A 16,503-nucleotide genomic window follows, 5' to 3' on the forward strand; every position below is an offset into this window, starting at 1 on the left:
GGCAGTCCAGCAGTTAGGACTCAGCGCTTTCACTGCCGGGCAAGGGTTCAATCCCTGGTTGGGGAACCAAGGTCCTGCAAGCCACGTGGCAGGGCCTAAATAAATAAATAAATAAAATTTAAAAAGGAAAAGTGTTGATTACTGACTATAGAGAATGAGTCTTCCTTGATTTGAGTGTGTCTAGCTTCTAAAGAGAATGTAATGAGGTGCCAGTATTCACAACTGGTTATTACCTCTTCATTTATGATTATAATCTTAGAACATTATAAAAGCAACATGTTTTGATCAGTTATGATTAAGGGAGTACAGTGGCCCTGTTCACTGCTTGATTTTGGATTTCTGGCCTCCAGAACTGTGAGAGAATAGGTTTCTGTTGTTTTAAGGTACAAAGTTTATGGTAATTTGTTATGGCAGCCACAGGAAACTAATACAACACTCTAAGAGAATAAAGTAGAACATGGAAAGGTATTTCCACTATAATCTTAACTATACGAAAAGGCTTATGGACAAAACTGAAAAGAAACTTCCTACCATGTTGGCAATGACTGCCCCTAGGTGATGAAATTATAATAACTTGGTTGTTCGCTTCTTTATAATTTCTGCATTTTCCAAAATTTCTAGAACATGTGTTGCTTTTATATTTAAAAAAATAAAATATATCTCTTTGGGTTGTGAAAAGCCATATGCATTGATACGTTAATTGCATAACTCATGATGGGAAAATTAGAAGCAATCTATCTAATATTTGATAATTATTAAATTCTGATTTGTCCTTTTAATGGAATACTAAGCAGCCATATTATGAATAGTATGTAGCAATAAAGGAAAAGTTTTATAACAACAAGAGGACAACATAGCTTACTGATTAAGACTCTGGGCATCAGAACCAGATTGACTACATTTTAAAAAGACCTGCTTTTTAATAGCTAAATACCTTGATAACCTCCTTGTTTCCCAGTTTTCTTACTTGAGGCTTAATAGAATTGACTTAAAGGTTGTTTGAGGATCAAATGGATAATGTTTCATCTATTCTAAGGAGAATATTTTTTTCACATTTATTTTAACATCTCTGATATTGGGCTGTGACTTATAGTTGAAGGTGTCTTATAATCGCAGAGTTGGTATTGTTTACACATGTAAACCTGGCCATCTCTGTTCATGTGATTGTCACATCAACTGAATTATGTACATCGTGGTACCACACAATTTGAATTTAACTGCCATTTTAAGTGCCTTAAAATTACACTATGATTCAGCATGGAAATAAATGTTATTGTGTATGGACAAGGTACAGAAGTAGAGCAGGAGGGCTTATATATGATCCTAGCAAAGAAATATTTGTCCCTGAAAGAAAGATTGCAATTCCACACATTCATGCAAAGCAACCTTGAAGAGGAAGCTGTGTTGCATTTTGTCACTGTGAGATGAGCCTGTCATACACCAGCCAATGCCATTAAAGGCAAGAGAAACTGTGAAATAGCTTGAAAGAGATGAAAGAAATCTCAAAGCAGTGAGAGGTTGGTCTGACCAATTCATGCCTTCTGTAAAACCATCATCAGAGTGGTAGCATCAGTGTGTCAGAAATGACCTGTTGCCTTCAGAGAGAAGTTGCTTAAATTCCAGAGATACATGGTTCATTTGAGGGAGAAAGCCTATGTGTGGTTTGTGTAAGAATTTAGCAGGCAGTTTTTAAAAAAGATTCCTTTCTTAATGATACATAAGGTAATGGTGCATCTTACCATCAATAACATATTAGTTTCAATGAAATATAATTCAAGGAAACTTCTAACCATTGTGCCTGACAAATGAACAGTACTTCCTAAGTGCTAGTTATATATGATAAGCAAAACAAAAACAAAACAAACAAAACAGACAAAAAAACCAAACTGGACTATAAAGTAGTCTGTGTTCATATCTTTCTGTAAGATTTAGAGAAAACATACACGAAAACACATGATAATACGTCAGGTTGGTGGGTTAATGGGTGTTTTTCCTTTTGCTTGCAAATTGTTACAAAAACTTGCCATTTTCTTATAATTAAAAATGTTTTTAATTGAAAAAAATGTATTTCATAAACATATAAAAAGAAAGTCAACACTTTAAGGGGTATATAAATGAAATGTAAAGCTCTTTCCCATCCCAGACTCCATTTTTGCTTTCCCAGAGGCAATTACTGATTTCATTTTCTTATATAAACTTTTTGAATTTTTTCTACATATAAAGAAGCATATATGTGTACGTATATGTTGTAAAAAAATTAATAAACAGAAACCATAATTAAATAGGGTTGGGAGGCCAGAATGGGGAACTCTCATGCCCTGTCACGATAATAGAGGCCAGGAAAAAGACTTCTCTTCTTTCCTGGCAGGGACTCAGCCAATGAAAAGCCATGGACTCTGTTTACTACAGCCCTCCCAACTTCCTTTTCCTCTCTATAAAAGAATTCTTTTTCCCTTGCCAGGTGGTGACTTGCATGTAGGTGGTTTCAGACCCCCAACTGCAATTCTTTGCTGATCCAGAATAAACCCATCCTTGCTGGAGAAATATCTGGCAGTCATTTGTTTCACGTCAACAATATAAGTTAATATACACACACACTTAATTTTTACACAAATGAAAATATACTTTACACACTATTCTCTACTTCTATTTTTGTACTCTAATGCTATAACTTGAATATTGTTCTACAGCCCATAGCTATTTTAATTCTTCTTGACATCCATATAGTATTTTTATTTTATTTTATTTTATTTTTGCGGTACGCGGGCCTCTCACTGTTGTGGCCTCTCCCGTTGCGGAGCACAGGCTCCGGACGCACAGGCTCAGCGGCCACGGCTCACGGGCCCAGCCGCTCCGCGGCATGTGGGACCTTCCCGGACTGGGGCACGAACCCGTGTCCCCTGCATCGGCAGGCGGACTCTCAACCACTGCACCACGAGGGAAGCCCCATATAGTATTTTTATCTGTCAGAATTTAGTGCAGGAAACAGAAATCACTCTAAGTAAGTACTTCAGATAGAAAGGGATTTAAATTAGGTGCTTACAAAATTGTAGTTTGGGTTCAAGAAGCAGAAGACAGTGATGTGTTACCAAATACTGATTTCAAGGGCACACCACTATAATCCAGAGGTTGGCAAATTGCTGATGTTTCTACTGCTAGAGCCCCACAGCTGCCTCAGTTCCCCCTGAAGCTGGTGACTAGACTCTGACTGCTGCATCTGGGCTGCTGCCTCTAGATAATGACAAGGGAGATAACGAGACATTGGAATGTTGAGACTAGCTGCAAATACTAATAAGCTGGCAGCTCATTACGAAGGAGGCCTCCCTCTAACTTCCAGCTTCCAAGGCTCACACACACACACTGCTCATTGGTGGAAGCAAATTCTCATCCAGAAGCCTATCTGTAAGTGAGTTTGAGAAAAATAGTTTTCTCCTTTGGGAAAGAACATAGAGAGGGGTAGAAATGGGTGCTGAATGCTAATTGACCGTAAACCACACAGTGTCCACAATATCCATCCACTACAAATTATTTAACCAGTCCCCAGTTGTGTGTGTGTGTGCGGGGGTGGTGGTGGTGATATGTACGACACTTACAACATTCTGCTATTACAAACAACACATCAATCAACGTCAATCTAAATATGAGCATCATTGAGAATACAGTAAATTCTAAGAAGTAAAATTGGAGGTGCTATCTTTGGTTTGTCGACAAAAAAATTAATCAGTCAATCTAAGAAAAAAATGGAAGATTTTATATGAGCCAAATTGAGGACTATCATCTGGGAACAGCCTCTCAGAAAGGTCCAAGAACTGTTCCACTAGGTAAGGTCAAAGCATAGTTACATATAAGTTTTTGAGACAGAAGGCTGTACATTAAATAACATATCATTGACGGTTTACACAATCCAGATCTAAGCATACAAAACGAGTAGTGGGTCATGGATCATTGTGGCCCCTTCCAAGATTAAGCAGGAAGCTTACCTTCTAAGGAGTTATCTTGTTGATGCTAGGATATGTTGCTCTTAATGGCTGAGCAGCTATTTCTGCGGAGGGGGAAGTTTGGTTGACGCATCATGAGGATACACTGTGCACAGTAAAAGGGAGAGAAAAGGTCAAAGGGCAGGGAAATTTTTTATGTTTAAATTTTCCTTGACTTGCCTTAGAAAATAAATTTTTATTTTATCAATTGTGCACATCTCTACATAATAAGATGGGAAAACAACTCATCCCACACTGCCTGAAACACAAGTGGCATTAGTAGCTCAATTACAACACCAAAGATAGGTTAAAAATTTTTACAAACGTTAACCATGTGATATTTTAATCATATAGAATACCCCACATCTCCATTTGCTCTCCTATCTCTGTAATATATAGAAATGTTTTAGAAACACCTTCATTCCTTCAACTTAAAACCTACAGTAGAGCCCTTTATAGGTTTATGCCTCTCACCAAAACCTCCAGCCCCCGTGACTTCATTGTGTTTACCAACCCTGCCCTAAGGACAGCACAAGAGGGGGTGTGGCCAACAACTGGGCCACCAAGGATGGAACCTATGAGTTCACTAGGGCAGCATTCTTACCTACACCACGCACAGAGAGAAGTAATAACAACGATTAGCGTTCTTGGAGTGCTTGTCAGAGGCCATTATTCATTCTTCTAATTCTTAGGATGATCCCAAGAGGAGAAGGTACCATTATGGTCTGCATGTACAAGCAAGGTGAAGAACTTGCCCAAGGGCACAGGCTGCCCTTGCCACCCTCCTGGAGCGTGAATTTGTTCTATCTCTCATGACTAAGCAGAATTCATGACACATGAATCTGGCAGAGGCAAAGGAACTAATATTTGGTGTAGCCTAACAAGATAGAATCCCAATTTCAGGAAAACCCACATGTTCTGTGGCCACAGACTCTACCTCATGCCAGTGGTTCTCATTGTGATGAAGAGCAAGAAAGTGACTGCAAATTAATATAAATCTACTCCTGGAAAAGCAATGCATAGTGCATGTATATATTCATTTAGTACACCAGCCAGCGATTCATTCATTAAATGTCTGCTGTTCACAGAATACTGGAGGTCTGTGGGGCCCAAGAAAATAATACAAGGTACAGCCTCCCTTATGTTCTCAAGGAACTTACAATCACTTTGGTGAGAATAGAGAAATACACACCAAACATTTGAGCAACATGTAGAGTACAAGACAACGCAGTATCTTTGTAATGTCCTTATGAATTTAAAAAATTTTACACTTTAATTTTAAGATATGTTTTAAATATAATTTGTTCCTGTCATAGTCACAATCCTATCAAACTTACAGTTGTAACTTCGTTAGCCTACTACTGTGGGGTTTATGAAAGGGAAAAAATCTCTAAAGGGGCTCTAACAGTGAATATATTAAGATTTTTAGCACAGCTAGAGTAACTTTAGCACTCCATCATTATACGCTGTATTCAATTTTCAACTCCATGAAAATTACATGTACTTATTATTATTATTTTTTTTGGTGCTGGAAATGTTTTTTAATTTTTATTTATTTATTTATTTTATTGACGTGTAGTTGATTTACAATATAGTGTTAGTTTCAGAGGTACAGCAAAGTGATTCCATTATATATATACATATTTTTTCAGATTATTTTCCATCATAGGTTATTACAAGATGTTGAATACAGTTCCCTGTGTTATACAGTAAATCCTTATTGCTTATCTGTTTTATGTATAGTAGTTTGTACCTGTTAATCCTGTACTCCTATTTTATCCCACCAACCTCCCCTTTCCCTTTGGTAACCATAAGTTTGTCCTCTATGTCTGTGAGTCTGTTTCTGTTTTGTACATAGATTCATCTGTATTAATTTTTACTTTTTATTTTATTTTTTTAAATTAATTTTTATTGGAATATGGTTGCTTTACAATGTTGTGTTAGTTTCTGCTGTACAGCAAAGTGAATCAGCTATACATATACATATATCCCTCTTTTTTGTATTTCCTTCCCATTTAGGTCACCACAGAGCACTGAGTAGAGCTCCCTGTGCTTTACAGTAGGTTCTCATTAGTTATCTATTTTATACATAGTATCAGTAGTGTATATATGTCAATCCCAATCTCCCAATTCACCCCACACCCCCCTTCCCCCTTGGTATCCGTATATTTGTTCTCTACATCTGTGTCTCTATTTCTGCTTTGCAAATAAGATCATCTGTACCATTTTTCTAGATTCCACATATATGGGTTAATATACTATATTTGTTTTCCTCTTTCTGACTTACTTCACTCTGTATGACAGTCTCTAGGTCTATGTATTAATTTTTAGATTCCACATACAAGTGATATAATATTTGCCTTTCTCTGTCTAACTTACTTCACTTAGTATTATATTCTCTAGGTCCTCCATGTTGCTGCAAATGGCAATATTTTATTCCTTTTTATGGCTGAGTAACATTCCATTGTATATATGTACCACATCTTCTTGATCCATTCCTCTGTTGATGGACATTTAAGTTGTTTCCATGTCTTGGCTTTTGTAAATAGTGCTTCTATAAACATTGGGGTGCATGTATCTTTTCAAATTAGAGTTTTCATCTTTTCCTGATATATGCCCAGGAGTGGGATTGCTGGATCATATGGTAGGTCAATTTTTAGTTTTTTTAAGGGAGCTCCATACTTCTATCCACAGTGGCTGCACCAATTTACATTCCTACCAACAGTGTAGGAGCATTCCCTTTTCTCCACACTCTCTCCAGCATTTATTATTTGGAGACTTTTTGATGGCTATTCTGACTGGAGTGAGGTGATACCTCATTGTGGTTTTGATTTACATTTCTCTAATAGTTAGCGATGTTGAGAATCTTTTCATGTGCTTGTTGGCTATGTGTGTATGTCTTCCTAGGAGAAATGTGTGTTTAGGTCTTCTGCCAATTTTTTGACTGGGATGTTTGTTTTTCCTATATTGAGTTGTATATATTTTAGATATTAACCCCTTGTCAGTTGCATTGTTTACAAATATTTTCTCCCATTCCATAGGTTGTCCTTTTGTTTTGTTTATGGTTTTCTGTGCAAAATCTTCTAAGTTTAATTAATTAATTTGTTTATTTTTGCTTTTCTTTCCTTGGGAGAGTGACCCAAGAAAATATTGCTATGATTTATGTCAGAGAATGCTTTGCCTATGTTATCTTCCAGGAGTTCTACGGTGTCGTGTCTTATATTTAGGACTTTAAACCATTTTGAGTTTATTCTTGTGTATGGTGTGGAGGAGTGTTCTAACTTCATTGATTTACATGCAGCTGTCCAGCTTTCCCAGCACCACTTGCTGAAGAGACTGTCTTTTCTCCATTGTTCCTTTGTCAAAGATTGAATTGACCATAGGTGTGTGGGTTTATTTCTGAACTCTCTATTCCATTCCATTGATCCATATGTCTGTTTTTGTGCCAATACCACTCTGTTTTGATTACTGTAGCTTTATAGCATTGTCTGGAGTCCGGGAGGGTTATGCCTCCAGCTTTGTTCTTTTTCCTCAGGATAGCTTTGGCAATTCTGGGTGTTTTGTGGTTCCATATACATTTTAGGATTATTTGTTCTAGTCTTGTGAAAGAATGTCATGGGTATTTTGATAGGAACTGCATTAAATCTCTAGGTTGCTTTGTGTAGTATGGCCATTTTAACAATATTAATTCTTCCAATCCAAGAGCAGAAAATTACATGTACTTTTAATCCTAATTCTAAGTTATACCAAAGGCAATGATTTTGTTGAAATGTATTAGTAAGAAGTTCCCATAGAAACCATTTAAAAAAAAAAAAAAAAGGCACTGCCTCCCATGATTAAACTTGAAAAGCAGCAAATAGTCCCGCTCTCAGAAGCTAATGCACTTGGGGAGGGGAAGGGTATGGTGGATAAAACCAGTCTTTGCCAACTGGATGTGGCTTTGTGGGGTGAGGGTCAGGGGATAGCCTGAGATGGTTGCCTCATGGTAGTCAGTACTCATGCCACCCTGCCGGAATGTGGAGTCCAGCAGGGTGGTTTGAGTATCCCTCCAATGGCCACAGACTGTTACTATGATGTAATTTTGACTGTAGGTTGGCCCTGTTCGCTCCTGTCCATTTTTGAGTCTAGGTTCCAGCTGCCCTACCAGCTCAATGGGCTACTTACAGTAAGTTCATTTAGTTTGTTTTTAGTCTAAATTATCTAGAATCAGTAGTTGTTTTTTGCCAGCAAGAATCCAGAGGAATAGGAGGTTGGGAAACTTTGGGGCAATGGCTTAAGGGTGCTATGTATCAACAATGGTACTGCTGGGCAGTGCTGCTGAAAGAACATGCTAGGGTCTCGGCTGTGCACAAGAGTGGCAATAGTAGGGGCCCCACGCTGCCTCTGGCAGGGCTTTGAGTGCCACCTGCTTTTTCGGGAAGTGTCAGGCTGAAGTAAAGAACACTGCCTGTGTTCTATCAAGCACCGCCAGTTACCAGCTATGTGACCTTTAAAAGCCTAAGTTTCTCATTCACACTTTAAAGTGAGGAGGATAAAGCATCTGTAAGAGCCCTTCCTGCATTAAGATTCTGTAAGTATCTTTGGTCATTCTAGACATCCAAGGTTGTGATTTTTAAATTTTAATTTTTTGTTCAACAAATATCTATAGGTTATATGCTTCTAGCAACAAAACAAGAAGATATTAAACCAAGAAGCCACCACTAACACTTACTGAATATTTACAATATGTATTAGGCACTGTATTGTACTTTATTATTAGGCACTGTATTGCATGTCCAGGCAGGCCTCGGTTTATTGTGCTTCACTTCACTGCACTTTGCAGATATTACATTTTTTACATATTGAAGGTTTCTGGCAACACTGCTTTGAGCAAGTCTATTGGTACCATTTTTCCAACAGCACTGGCTCACTTTGTGTCTTTGTGTCCCATTTTGGTAATTCTCGCAATATTTCAAACTTTTTCATTATTATTATATTTGTTATGGTGACTTGTGATCAGTGATCTTTGATGTTACTATTGTAATTGTTTTGGGGCACCACAAACTACAGCCATATAAAACAGTGAAATTAACTTTAAATGTTGTATGTGTTCTGACTGCTCCACTGACTGGCTATTTCCCTACCTCTCTCCTTCTCCTTGGGCCTCCCTATTCCTTGAGACACAATAAATTGAAATTAGGCCAATTAATAAGCCAACAGTGGCCTCTAAGTGTTCAAGTGAAAGAAAGAGTCCTACGTCTTTCACTTTAAATCAAAAGCTAGAAACGATTAAGCTTAGTTGAGGAAGACATATCAAAAGGTAAGACAGGTCAAAAGCTAGGCCTCTTGCACCAAACAGTTAGCCAAGCTGTGAATGCAAAGGAAAAGTTCTTGAAGGAAATGAAAAGTGCTCCAGTAGACACACAAATGACAAAAAAAAAAAAAAAAAAAAAGCAAAACAGCCTTACTGTTGATGTGGAGAAAGTTTTAGCGGTCTGGGTGGAAGATCAAAACAGCCACAACACTCTCTCAAGCCGAAACCTAATCCAGAGCAAGGTCCTAACTCTCTTCATTCTATGAAGGCTGACAGAGGTGAGGAAGCTGCAGAAGAAATGTTTGAAGCTGGCAGAGGTTGGTTCATGAGGTTTAAGAAAAGAAGCCGTCTCCATAACATAAACGTGCAAGGTGAAGCAGCAAGTGCTGATGTAGAAGCTGCAACAAGTTATCCAGAAGATTTACCTAAGATAATGAATGAAAGTGTCTACACTAAATTACAGGCTTTCAGTGTAGACAAAACAGCCTTCTATTGGAAGATGCCATCTAGGACTTTCATAGCTAGAGCAGAGAAGTTAATGTCTGGCTTCAAATTTTCAAAGGATAGGCTGACTCTTCTATTAGGGGCTAATGCAGCTGGTGACTTACAGTTGAAGCCAATGCTCATTTAACATTCCAAAAATTCTAGAGTCTTTAAGAATTATAGTAAATCTACTCTGCCTGTGCTCTGTAAATGGGGGAACAAAGGCTGGATGGCAGCACATCTGTTGACAACATGGTTTACTGAATATTTTAAGCCCACTTTTCTACTGCTCAGAAAAAAATATGCTTTGCAAAATAGTACTGCTCATTGACAATGGCCACCTGGTCCCCCAAGAGCTCTGATGGAGACATACAAGGAGATTAATGCTCTTTTCTTGCCTGCTAACACAACATCCATTCTGCAGCCCATGGATCAAGGAGTAATTCTGAATTTCAATTCTTATTATTTAAGAAATACATTTTGTAAGGCTACAGCTGCTATAGTGATTCTTCTTATGGATCTAGGCAAATTAAACTGAAAACCTCCTGGAAAGACTTCACCATTCTAGATGCCATGAAAAACATTTGTGATTCATGGGAAGAGGTCAAAGTATCAACATTAACAGGAGTTTGGAAGAAGTCGATTCCAACCCTCATGAATGACCTTGAGGGGTTCAAGATTTCAGTGGAAGGAGTAACTGCAAATGTAATAGAAATAGCATGAGAACTAGAATTAAAAGTGGAACCTGAAAAGATGACTGGATTGCTGCAATCTGATGATAAAACTTTAATGAATGAGGGTTGCTTCTTATGGATGAGCAAAGGAAGGAGTTTTTTATGACAGAATCTACTCCTGCTGAAGATGCTGTGAAAGGCGTTGAAATGACAACAAAGGATTGTATTACATAAACTTAGTTGATAAAGCAGCAGCAGGGTTTGAAAGGATTGACTCAAGTTTTGAAAGTTCTACTGTAGGTAAGATGCTATCAAACAGCATTGCATACTACACAGAAATTGTTTGTGCAAGGAAGACTGCATAGATGCGGCAAGCTTCATCGTTGTCCTGTCTTAAGGAATTGCCGCAGTCACTCCAGCCTTCAACAATCACCACGCTGATCAGTTAGCAGCCATCAACATCCAGGCAAGACCTTCCACCAGCAAAAAGATTACAACTCACTGAAGGCTCAGATGATGTTTAGCATTTTTTAGCCATAAATTATTTTTTAAGTAAGGTAGGTATATTATGTTTTAGGCATAATGCTATTGTACACTTAATATACAGTATCGTGTAAACATAACTTTTATATGCTGGGAAACCCCCAAATTTTTGTGACCTGCTTGATTGCAATATCCACTTTTTTGCAAATGTCTCTGAGATATGCCTGTATTAGGCACTATATGTATTACACTATGCTGAATGTATTATTTAATTCCATAGACACAACACACAACACCTTAAAATAGGTGCTGTTATTATCCCCACTCCATAGATACAGAAGATTGAAGCTCAGAGAAGTTAAGTAACTTGCTCAAATTACCCAGCTAATTAGAAGGGAAGTCAGGATTTAAATCTGGGCCTGCTTGGTGGACAAGCACGTAATTTTAACCTCCTAATTAGATGTAAAACAGAAAAAAATTAGTGCTACCAAGTTATGGAATTGCTACTGCTTTAAATCTATCTTAGTTTGGATTCCCCTCACAGCAAATTTGAGACAAGGCTTTGGATGCATGCGAGGTCATCTGAGAGGTGATCTCGGGAGGCACAGTGTGAGGAGGTAAGGCAGAGAAAGGAGGACAGCTGATAAAGCGTGCATTAACAGATACATTACTGTGTGGGCTCAGTCCCCCGGGCACTATGAGATACCGTGTAGAACATGGCTCAAAACGGACCGACCAAGGGGCAAGGAAGTTGGTCTATTTATCTGCCAGTTTTCATCCCTCATTGATCGATTGTAGTTCCTTAAGAGGTGAATTCCCTGGCATTTCTGGCCTGTAGCATACATGTGCTGAGCAGGAGATGCAGGTGCTTAAGGAAGGATATCCTTGGTATATGTGGAAACCACCACTGAAACACACACGGGTTGGACCCATGAGATATGAGTGGAACGCTGACAGCATCTGCTACAGGACATGAATTAATTCAAAACAATTAATCACCAGAAATTTTACTAATTGTATGAGAACAGTCTACTTCATAAATAAGTGAATTTCTGCTTCAGTCAAATTGTATCATAAAATAAATTAGCTTTCAGCTTTTAATTCCCAATTTAAGGAAGGCTTATAATATAAAAAGAGAAACTAAAATATATTCATTCCTAAGACCATACTACAATTGATTATAGATTTACATATTTAAAAACATTGGCAGCATTAACTGGGCCAAGCCAGCATTGCTTTGGAGTATCACCAACCACTGTCAGATAAATGCTGCTTTTACATGTAATATGTATGTACCTGTGATCGAATTGCCCCTGCAAATCGGAAAGCCTACAGCTGTTCTGGAGGAAACTGTCCTGTCTCTTTGAAGTGCCTTCCTAATGACTTTACAAAATGAATCGTGTGTACACCCTTGTAAACTAATTTTTGTTTGTTTTTTGTTACATCAGACCATTCTAAACTTACCCTACAAAATTGGTAAAAATCTGTTCAGCTACTTTTTTCATGCTGTAGCAATAAGCAAGCAAAGACTCCATTTTATTTGAGACCCCGTTTTCTTTATATAGGTAACAAACTGGATTTCAGAACTGAAATAAGCTAAGGTAGTAAACCGTCGAATCCCAATTTCCCCAAGGGACAGAGCTCAGGACTGTTTTAAAATTGTTTATTTCCTTATCATATGACTATAGTTTTTAATTGATTCTAAATCATGAGTGCTAATAAATGTTTTTCCTATGCTTCTTGTAGTAGAGGAAGAGGAGACCCAAACCCCTCTCTTTTAAAATTTTGAATGCTCAGTGCTGCCTTTGTAATTGGTGAGTTTGCAGGAAATTTAAAGTCTGACAGTTTAAAAATAAAGCATTTGTTATGGAGAAATGAGAAATTAATTACAGAATTTTTAGAGCTACTTTTTAAATGTGGAGTCAGTTAAGATCTTGAAGAAAAATGGAAAGGGGGAGAGAGATCCCAGTTCAGTGTAACAGTTAACTTGAGGGTGTAATCCTGGAAATACTCAATTATTATCAAATCCTAAGTTAAAAAACCCTTTAGCTTTTTAGTCTTGAGTTTATTTCCTATAAATGCCTCAGCCACTGAGTTTATTTAGTGGAGACTGCAGTTATTGCCTCATAAAAAGAAAGCACCCACAACCCATCTGCTTAAGGAGAACGAGAGATTGATATAAATCCAGAGGTGGGTCTAAGAAGACTAAAAGTCCCCAGAGTTTGAAAAGTTGAAAACTGTACTTGTTGATGGGAAATATATATTCATTCTAAAGATTTTTTTTTTTTGGTCTTCTAATAAAAAGTGGGCAAAAAATCTAAATGTGGCTTAGGGTGTAATTTTTATTTAATATGTGGTTGTTACCATGGATATTTTCTTTAAATCTAGAAAAGTGCCTCATAGGATAATTAGACTGAATAACAACTTAAAAATGAATAATAGAAGACTGTATCCTTTTTCCATCATAATCAAAGTCTTGTTTCTAATTTAACATTCAGTATTTGAACCCATCTAGGTGGCCAACCTTGGGAATTTGGAGAATTTTTTTACTACAAGTTCATTAGGCAAAAACTTAATCTAAAACTGTCAGACCTTGTACTCTGTGAATACGAAGTTACTCTTGTAAAATTCTCTGCCTGTTTGCTTTGTCTGAAATTATTTCTTAGGTCTCAATTATAACCTATTTTGATAATCTCTTTGTGTTAGGACACCAGGAATGTAGAATATATTTTACCTGTCCTTTGCAACTGGTATCACCAGTCTCACCATTAGAATTACTATTGTACAAAGGATTATTTTGTATTTGATATCTGCTCACAGATATAGATAAACATTTGAGGTAAAAAAAGAAAAACTTTACTTGAAATAATCAAATATAACCATTTCTAAATATAACCATTTCTAAAACGTGATATAAAAATTTTAAATCCTACTTAGGGGGTGGTAAAAACAGCCAGTCTCAGAGTCTCTTACTTATTTACAAAGATGAACAAACAAAACCTGACTACCAGGGACTGAGTAGGAATACAGGACTTCATTTCTTGTCATGCTATGTCTATATTAGTGAAAAAATAACCTCAGCATATAGACTCCTGGATATTACATTTTCATAAACACAAGCACAAATAAGGTCACACAGTGTCCATCATGAGTGCTTATTTATAGATAACAAAATTATTATATTCCTGCCTTCTATTATCTTTCTTCATTTTTAATTTTAAGTACAAAGATTTCTGTTGCTGTGTTTTAAATCCATACATTCTGTTTGAATTAACCTTCTTCCTCTATCTTTGGCAGCATCTCTCTCTCTTCCAAGGATTTCAAAATGCTTATTAAATTCTTCACGTTCCACTCTTTCATTAAGACAGTAGTTGCCAGGAAGAACTGCTTGCTTTCCTGTAACCCAAATGGGATTACACAATGCCACTCTCTGGAGGTGTTAATAGTTTGAAGATACTTAGTTCTTAAATTAAATAAGACAACAAATTTATAAATATTTCTGAATGTTCAGTTATCCTCTTGAAGATTAAGACACATCAGCTCTGTGAACCTCAGCTTCCTCATCTCTAAAGTGAAGGGGTTAGAACACACAATCTCTAGGTTTTCTTTTAACTCTAATATTCTGGATCTTAGGCTGTGGGATCAGAATGCCTCAGTTTGAATCCTGATTATTTCTCTACCACTTTAGGAAAATTACTTAACCTATCAGTTAATGAGGATAATAATACCTGCCTAATAGGTATTACTATAAAAACTAAATAAGTTGGGCTTCCCTGGTGGCACAGTGGTTGCGAGTCCGCCTGCCGATGCAGGGGACACAGGTTCGTGACCCGGTCTGGGAAGATCCCACATGCTGTGGAACGGCTGGGCCCGTGAGCCATGGCCACTGAGCCTGCGCGTCCGGAGCCTGTGCTCCGCAACGGGAGAGGCCACAACAGTGAAAAGCCCGCCTACCACAGAAATAAATAAATAAATAAGTTAATGCATGTAAAGCACATTGGACAGTGCCTGGCACATAAGTATCCTTTAATAATTATTCAAGTTATTTTATAATATTCTTATTTTATAAGTACATATTCATTTAACTTTTCATTTATTTATTTAACAAATATTTATTCAACACCCTACTACTTTGTATAGGTATTGGGGATAAAAAAAGTCACGTAAGACATTATTACTAGCTTCAAGGATCCTAGGGTCTCATGGAGAAGAAAATCATGTAAACTTATAATTACAGTTCAATGCAGTAAGAGCCTTAATAGAAACAAGCTTGGGCATGTGGGGGGTGGTTTGAGGGAAGGCTTTGGGGGTGGATGAGATCACGTCTACGTTAAATCCTCAAACTTGAACTACAGTTAACCAGAGTTAGCAAGGGCACAGGGCAGCAGCTGGTGTAGGGACTGAGGGATGAAAGGAGTGAGGAGGTCCACATAGAGGATAGAATATCTTGGGCAAAGACTCAGCATAGAGTATATAGTGTGGTAGTTGGTTCTGCATGTCTGGAGAGGAGGACGCATGTGGCAAGTGGCAGACAAGCTAGTGAGGTAGACAAGCTGGTAGCTAGGGGCCAGCATTTCAGAGAGGAGTAGACGAAGAGAAATCTGGGGAGGAGACTGAGAAGGAGAAGCCCGAGCTGGAGAAGGAGAATCAAGGACAGCATGCTCACCTGCCTAAGATGGAGCAGAAAGATTGTTACTTTGTTCCTCTTTTTTCTGCCTTCCTTTGGATTAAGCGTATTTTTTTATGTTTCTGTTTTAGCTCCACTATTGATTTATTAGCTATACTCCTTTGTTTTGCTGGTTTTTCGGTGGTTATTCTAAGGCAGGGTTGACAAATCTTACCCTAAAGGTCCAGAGAGTAAATCTTTTAGACTTTGTGGGCCATACAAATATGAAAATAAATGGGCTTGGCTGTATTCCAATAAAACTTTATTTATAAGACAGATGACAGGTCAGATTTGGCTCACAGGCTATAGTTTGCCAACACCTGCTCTACGGTTTACAATATACATCTTTAACTTATCACAACATACCTTTAAATAATATTATACCACTTGAAAGTATCTTTTAAGAACTATGCCACAGTTCACTTCCATTTCTCTCCTCTCTTACTTTGTGCTATTGTGGTCATATTGTCATAAATGTTACTTGTACATTTTATAACCGCCATAGTACACTGTTATTGTTTTTGCTTAATGTCAATTATCTTTTTTTAAGGATTTTTTAAATGAGAAAAATTATTATTTTTTATTTCTGCACATATTTACTATTCCTACTGCTCTTCATTTCTCTACCTAGGTTCAAATTTCCATCCAATATCATTTTCTTCTGCCTCAGCTGGGATGGGGATAGTTGGAAGTGTTAGAGGCTGATCAGACATTTGTCTCTTTCCTCACGTGTCTCCTTCATTTGGCTTCCTCACAGCAGGGCAGTCTCAGGGTAGTCTGAGTTTTTACATGAAGGCTGGCGTCCCCAAGAGAGAGTCATTTCAGAGACCCAGGAAGAAGCTTCTAGATATTTTATTTCCTAGGCTTGGAAGTTATGCAGTTCCATTTCCATCGCAATCCATTGGTCAAAAAGTGAGTTACAGAGTC

General features: G+C 37.6%; 1 protein-coding gene and 1 pseudogene across 1 annotated transcript in view; one reads left to right on the top strand and one right to left on the bottom strand.

Moving 5' to 3' along the window:
• Window positions 1-16,503, bottom strand: part of FER (FER tyrosine kinase) — a 622,960-nt gene that overhangs the window by 517,965 nt on the left and 88,492 nt on the right. The gene's annotated exons all lie outside the window — the stretch shown is intronic.
• Window positions 9,182-10,936, top strand: LOC125963883 (tigger transposable element-derived protein 1-like; annotated as a pseudogene).

The sequence above is a fragment of the Orcinus orca genome, chromosome 3 (assembly GCF_937001465.1).
Source record: "Orcinus orca chromosome 3, mOrcOrc1.1, whole genome shotgun sequence".
In the NCBI taxonomy this organism is placed as follows: domain Eukaryota; kingdom Metazoa; phylum Chordata; class Mammalia; order Artiodactyla; family Delphinidae; genus Orcinus; species Orcinus orca.